Source organism: Cornus florida, unplaced genomic scaffold (assembly GCF_030987335.1).
Source record: "Cornus florida cultivar Cherokee Brave unplaced genomic scaffold, ASM3098733v1 CherokeeBrave_3.0.0_Hap2_Chr05, whole genome shotgun sequence".
NCBI lineage: Eukaryota > Viridiplantae > Streptophyta > Magnoliopsida > Cornales > Cornaceae > Cornus > Cornus florida.
Genome location: NW_026775575.1, coordinates 94,826,845 through 94,835,117, shown reverse-complemented (window position 1 = coordinate 94,835,117; position 8,273 = coordinate 94,826,845).

The window sequence follows — 8,273 nt, the reverse complement described above, 5'->3', positions numbered from 1 at the left end:
CTCTGGGATGGAAGGAGCATGGCTTATAGAAGTTCCACCAGTTTCGGAAGGAATGGATATTCCAATAGTAGAAGTTGGAATGAGCAGACTTTTCTTACTTTTGTTGGTCAAACTCTCCACAATTGAAGCTTAAAGGTCCAAATCCTCTCCTTGTGCAATTTGTTGGTCCAGATGGATATTCATGAAGTTGTGTCCCATAGAAGAGCCCTGTTGGTTAAGTTTGAAGAGAGTTACAAACATCTTAAAATGATGGAACTGGGAAGGGACAAAGATTGAGACTTACCAAAACAAGTTCTTTGGACGGCTTTGATTTTTTGTGTTTTGGAAAGTCTTTGGGCTGTTTAAATTCTTCTGTTTTATCCAAATCAGCCATGATTTTCCTTTTTGCTTTTCCAACAATTTTTCCAGAGGGGCTACGTACTTTGAGGGCTTTGCTAGTTCGAATCGCTAATCGAGTCCTTATCCGAACCCAAGGTCAACTAAGGACACTACCGTCCTTTCCTATGTCAATACATAATAATAATAATGGGATCATAGCTACAAAAAATGTCAAAACAGTCCACTAACCTGTCAAAAACTGTGAAGGAGCGTCATCCGCCACTTCTCTTTCGTATCCTGAAAAATGTTAATAATAGAATAGAGTGAGCCAACCACTCAGTAAGAAGTGTCTAAGATACACCTCTTACGACCCCGTGAATCCATACAAGGAATAGAATACAAATAAATGGGATCATGCCTCGAGGAAAGCAAGTAAAGCAACGGTGATATCAATAAATACATACGCAAGTCATCTAACCACCAAATATACAATGTATGCCAACACAATGCTATGCCATGCAATGTCGCTCCCCATTTTTGAAATAATACCGTTTCAACTTCCAAACTGTTAGTGCAATCCGACCGAAGGCACCTCCAAGGCGTCACGAATAGAGGGTTGACTAATTATCCACGACCGCAACGCACCTCCCAAGCATCGCATCCGGCCTAGTTAGCTCAACCATACTCCCTTCTAGACTACACTAACAACACGGACCACTAGGCGCCTCCTAGGCGTCCGGTTTTCGTAAACACCTTTGAAAATATTTTTCCAAAAATAATTTCATTTATTTTTAAAATAAACTTTTCCATTTACTTTCCTAATGGTAATGCATAAATTATGCAATTCCTTCAATGCTATGACAATATAAAAATTTCGTACATATCATCCACATCAATTAAACATGTTTAAAACATGAATTTTCACATAATATCACATTCTCACATTTCTAATTCATGTCATTTTACATACTTTCAATTTGCAAATCCAATAACTTAAATACATAAGGCTTAAATTAACATCATTTAAGCATGTATCATCTCAACAAGGCGGTTATCACATAATCACACACTTTCTACAACATAAAATAAAAAAATAAAAATCATGTATACAATATATAAATTACATCTTAAGAATTTAGCATAATATAGGCATATTTGTACATCAATTAAAGGATATTTACTCACAAAGCTCAAAGAAATAGGTATTAGAACACCCCTACCTCAATTTTGTAGCAAACCCTCAAATAGATTCAAATTTTCAGAATTGTTAGAGTGGCCAAAAGCTGAAATTGCTTAAATCAACTTGAAGATCTCACCGAGTGGTGTCGTCGCCGCACCACAAGCTTGAGAATATGCATTAAGGCGAGGGCCAAGAGTTTTACACTTATAAAAGCCACTACTACCTTTCACTATAAATATAGCTAGGGCAAGTAGGGATCGTCCCAAGGGATTGTGAAGGTCGAACAAGGTTGTGAAATTGCTATTAGGGCTAGTAGGTCAAGTGATCAAACAATTGATTGGTTGGTTGATTAGACTAGAGAGCAACTAAATTAAACTAAGTGATAATAAAAGAATGCAACTAAGAGTAAGTAATAAAGAGAAGAGTCTTGGGGTGTTTAGAGATCACCATCAAGCAATGCATTTCTATACCATTGACAAGTGACTAATGAGGGCAAATGGTGTGTTGCAATATTGGTGTGTGTGTGTGTGTGTTTGGTTGATTCAATAAGCAAGGATGACTAGTTAAGCGTGTATTGTCTAAACATCATGTGAAAGGCACAATATATCTAAGCAATGAAGCATATATTGTCTAAACAACATGTAAAAGGCACAATAGATCAAAACAAGTCATTAATCTTTTCATTAAGCTCACGATCTAAATACAACACAAGGTTAGAGACATATGCTACTTGCATTCAAAAGCATAGATCATCAAACAACAAGCATAGATTGTCCATCCATTTAACACTACACTACAACTACACTACATCTACACTACTAGCATGAAAATAAACTAAGGGAGAGGCACAATCCATTAAGGAATAAGTATGAACCATCAAGAAAATCACAAGAGCATTCCATTAAGCATTATGTTTTGACAATCTCTAAATCTATAGCATCAATACACATAGACATGCATCAATAATACAAAATCTAGAGACAAGCACATGAACATCTATTCTAACATACATAGACATATGGATAGAATGAAATGATCAATTGAAAGCATTTAACCACATAAATCATTGAACAATCAAGATCTATATATATCAAAGTGTCAAAACATTAATTACAACACTAATCCCTCAATAATACACAAGATTAAGATAAAGAAAGCATGCTTGGGGCTAACTCTAGCCCCAAGAGGATGTCTAGCCACTCATAGTGATGTTGCTCCAACCCTCAAGGGCTAACTCCATGGAAGATATTTGCTCCTTGGTTGATGAAAAGTCTCCAATGGTGTCTCTAGCCTCCTCCTCTTCTTTTCTTCTTCCCTAAAGCTTGCCTCCTTTTGAGAATAATCCCAAGAATTGTATATATCTCAAAAAGTGCATCATATTCCTTTTATAGGTAGGTCAAGTGACACACAAAATGAGCTGGGGTCGTGCAAAGAATATTCTCTAATGATTAGATAGAGGACGAATTAAACAAGCTGGTTTTTTAACTTTTTCGCACTCGAGGAAGTTCGATTGATCGAACCTTGGACTTGGATCGATCGAACTTGGCTGAGATCTATCGAACTGAGGCTGGATCAATCCAACTAGTTGAGCTTTTTGGGAAAAGACAAATCCAAGATATTTTGGGAAACATTTTTGGGAAAAAGGACAAAAGTTGTTAGTGGGTGGTATAGTTGTGGATAAGATCAATCATTTGAATAAGGACAAAAGTGTTCGATCGATCAAAGGGTGGTGTTGGATCGATCGAACTTTGGACTTTCTGCTTTGGGTCAAGGTTTAGATCTATCTTAAAGTACTGAGATCGATCAATGTTCGATCGATCGAACCTTGAAGTTGGATCGATCGAACTTTGCTGATTCCCACCTTTGGCTTCATTTGCTTCTTTCTTTCTCCACTTTGCTCCTTTCTTTGTTTAATCCCAGAATTACTTCAATTAAGCTCTTATTTGGCTGAGTTAGCTTATTTTCGGGATAAGTGCCTGAAAATGGAAATAATACGAAATCAATCTAAAATGGTAAAGTAAGATAGATAAAGGTACTAGAATGCCTAAGCTTAAAGGGTTTAAATACGCACTTTTCAGCGCTCATCACCGAGCTCTTCGATTTGCCGAAAATAGCACCCAAAAACTCCAAGGAATGAAAAAGAAATTGAAGCTTGAATTTTGCAAAAGAAAAAAAAAAAAAAAAAAAACAGAAAGGAGGGAAAGAGAACCAGATCAGGAGAGAGAGATAAGGTGTGACCAAATAATGGCCTTTTGGCCAATAAAAGCAATTATGGTGGGTCCCACCATTCTTTTTTCCTTTTTTTTTATTTTCCTTCTAATTTTTTCACCACAAAATTATATACATGCACACAACCATATAAAACCCATATAAACACATTAAATAAAATATATGAGATGCAAATGGACCCATTTAAAATTTTCGTATGCAACAATTATGGTAGCGAGTTCCACATGGGACCGTCCAGCCCGAAAAATGAAAAAATGCAAAAATGACAACCTTGCATTTTAAAGAGTCCTGAACTCAACAAAATGCCCCAAATAACTCTCTAACACTCCCAGCACACTCCACGGTGTCCGGCACGCAACACGTGAAAAGATGAAAATGCCTTCAAAAAATAAAAAAATTCTAGAAAATGAAAAATGGTAAAAATTGGAAACATTACAGTTGAGTAGTGGTTTACCCTTTGGAAATACCAATCTCTTCATCAGAGGAATCTTCATCGGAAGAAAAAAGCTGGAGTTAAAATTCTTTCTTGACAATAGTTGGTCCCTGCGAAAGGAAATATAAGTAAGGTCCATAATATAGAAAATTAAGTCCAACCACATTGAAAATACCTGAGAATTTTTTCCTTTTCCTTTTGCTTTATACAAAGTATCTTCTTCTTCTTCTGGTGGTTCTATATTTTCTTCTTCGAGTTCTTTTTCTTCTTCATCGTCACTTGAGGAAATACTTTTAATGCTTACATCTCTACTTTCGGCCACCCCTTCAATTTTGTTGGGCATTGCAGTAATCTTTTCTCCACCTTCATCCTCCTCACTCTCCTTGAGTATTTCTTCTTCTTCATCTAGAATTTATCAGATTAATTTTCAGTATATGGAAGATTGACAGATTTTAAAATAGAAAGGAAAATTTGCAAAAAATATATTTGTACCTGGAGATAAGGGCTTGAAGGAAGCTAATATGGAATCACAAATAACCTTGTGATTTTTTGTCCAGGTGGAAGAAATATAAGCTGACCACCATACATCAAATTCACTAATCGACCGAGGCTTATTAGTATGGCCTTGGAAGTTAAAAATTGCCCTTTCCGCTACATAATCTTTGTCAATTGTTACAAATTGCTCAGCATCTGTAAGTCTTACTCGTTGGTCAAAGAACTTGTTATAGGACTTGTAAGGTAGCAGAGGAATCATTTGTGTAAAACCCATTTGCCTATCCAGTTGGGCTAAATTGTAGAATTCAACGCCGCAGAAGCTATTCTTTAGAGTGGGTTGGGCAATGTTATAATGAAGATCACGGGCAAGAAGAAAGCTAGCCTAAATATTTTTCCACTCTTCAAAATGTTTTTTGGTAGACACTCTAGGGGATGGAACCAACCATGATGGCATGCAGTTAAGGGAGGTAAATGGGTCAAAGAATCCATTATCACCAGCCTCACATTAATTGTAGAAATATTCAAAATTTTCAGCAACGCTGAAAGGAGAAGGGTCCATTGTTGCCAGAGAGTAACAAATGAGGGATTTTCTAGTTTGAATGGCTAGAGGTAAAGTTCTACTTTGGAAATACACCTTAAGCCACACCTGGAATAACCAGAAGGGGCCTTGGAACCTTGAGAATTTTGAAGCAAGCAAGTCATTCAAGCCTCTGTATAAATGAGAAAGCACAAGAGGAGCCAGGGCTAAATCTCAATTTCTGGCTAATAAGATTGCCACTTGAACAAAGTCTTTTGTGACTTGACCAGATGGAACACACAATAAATGGCCAGAAAGCCAACAGATCAGGAAAGCAATGTGTTCTTTTTCTTGAACTGGTGCCATTTTCTTACAATGTTTGATAAAAATAAGGTGGGAAGAGATGAATTTCTTACTTCCAGTGTTTTTAGTAGGGAAAAGGAATTGATCAATGTAGAGGGTGGCACTTACATCATCTCCATGGGGCTTCAGACCTGTAATGCAACAAATATCCCTTAGAGTGGGAGACATCATGCCACATTTAAGGTGAAGGGAATTAGTGGTCGAAAACCAAAAGAAGAGAACTAGAAAGAGGAGGTTCGGATCAAGCATAATGAAAGACTTACTGACTTGAATGATGTCAAATATGCCTTGCCTTTTCCATTATGAAGAAATCTTTTCATCTTTGGAAAGGCGACTTATCCAAGAAGACCAAGATGAACGATATGTTGGCCAATTTTTTATGTTGAATGAGGGTTTCACCTTTTTCCCTTTCTTTGAGATAAGAGGAAATTCTGACTCCAATGGGAGAGAAGACTTACAGGAAGGGTAGAATTCGGCCAATTCAGAAGGGGCTACGTCGGTGAAAGTTGGGCCAGTCCAATTGAAGAATCTTTGAAATAAACCAAAGGCTCAAGATAAAGTCTAGCAAAATTAAAAACTTCAAAAGCATTTGAACATGGTGGCTATGGCTTCGAGTTTTCTCTTTGGTTTGAACAGAAGGGGCTTGCAGAAATGAGCTAGTGGTTTGTTTGGAGGGTTTCTTAGGAGCCATAGTTCGTGATTCTCGCAGATTAAGATTTCTTTTCCTTTAGGGTTTCTGGGTGGAGAGGAAGAAAGTAGAAGAGAGAAGAAAAGGTTTTTTGTGGTTAAGTGATGAGGATGGAAGGTATACATATAGGAACAATGAGGGGGGTATTAAAGTTCAGATATGCTTTTCTAGGATTGGTGGTTGGGGTTTTCAAAATTTAAAAAGGAAGTTTTAAGGATTTTGGAAGTTGAATGGTGTAAGGCTATAAGTGGATAAGAGGTTTTAGGGAACACGAAATATGTTTTTTGTTTGGCAGTAAGAAAGGGTGGCATAGAGAAAGTCAAGAGACCAGCCGAATAACCTGCAGGAGATCTTCTAATGATTATGTTGAGTTTCCAAAGTCCAAGGACGCCTTTTAAGGTTGGGTAGTTGAAGAATTTCAAAATTCAAAAAAAAGAAATAACAAGGATTGGAAGTATGACAGTTTTAGTGCGATAAATGGATAGGACTCCTGATAAAATACGGAATTAATGAGATTGTTACAGAGGAAGCCGAGGGAGCAACCACGTGTTACATAGAAGCTTTCCTTTTAATGATTATCTTTAGTTTCCAAGTGTCTAAGGACGTATTTAGAGGGGGTTTAGTTGGAATTTTGAAATTCAAAAGAATGAAGTAGTGCGATTTTTTGGGATGTCATAAATGGATAAGATCTTTTGAGATATGGTATTTTTTATGATTGGCGGCAAAAGAGATTGATGTGGGTGGAACCAAGAAGCCAGTTGTATGAAACGTTAAAGGTTGGATGATAGTGATGGTTACATTAAAGATTAAGTGGGCCGTGATGGCAAAAGTTCAAATCCCATGCCTTGTCATCAAATTGTTCCACGCGGCATGGAATTTGGGGGCCATATGTTTACTCCATTATTTTTGCTCAATGGAAAGATGACACATGGCGAGTTTTAACAAGCTTGCCATATTGGATTAATACTCTAATTATCCAAAAGAAGAAGGTGTGACATGGAATTATTGATATAATCTACCAATAGAGAAGAGGTACATGGCGAGTTCCAATGGAACTTGTCACGCCGGAGCGTAACTCTGACAAATTTCCTTTGGAATATCAAAACCAAGGGGAATTGTTAATTGAAAGAAAGTGGCGAGTCCTATTAGGACTTACCAACTTTGGATATAATGTTCTAAAAAGTATAGGAAGGTGGCATGGAGTCACTATCATGAGTGCAACCTCATAAGAGTATTCATCAACCAACTAATGGTTTATTAACACGTGGCGAGTTCTATTGAACTTGCCACGGTAGATTAATTCTTTTAAGAGTTGATTTTATTAATGGGAAGTCCTATTCTTATAGGAAAACAATTAAATGGACATTTTCCATTTAATTATGAAATCAAGGTTGACTAAGCAGGACGTAAGGCTGGATTTTCTCCTAAAATCTAAGGGGTTCTCAACTACTACGTCTAACTAAATCAAGCAACGAGGAAGTGGGGTGTTGTTTCCAGAAATATTAAATATATTCCCCAAATATATATATATATATATATATATATATATATATATATATATATATATTATACAGCCCATGATGGGATAAAGGAGTTGTTATAATTTTGGGGGCCACGATGCCATAAACTCTAAACATGGAAGGGAAGTTTCAAGAAAAGAAGCTACAGGAGTTATGGACGCCGATCCACGTTAAGAAGAATGCTGAAATTTAGGAGTTCATGGCATCGTGGAGTCTGAAGTCGCAAAGGGAGGTCCGAGGTTCGAGTCTCAGAAGAGACATATGTGTGTGAGTACCAATTAGGAAAAAAAAAATGTCGCAAAGGAAATGGAGTATGGGTGATGATTTGCATTGTGGATGTGTATATATTCATACGTATGTGCACACTCACAATGAGGAGAAGTGGTTAATTTTGGACACGATGCCATGAAAGAAAGGAAGTCCAGCTGGAAGAGGTTACTTAAAGCCGAGGGAATGTGGATGTATGTATAATTTCTATATACATGCATTATATATATAGAAGTTATATAGAACGAAGGATTCTGCAGAAG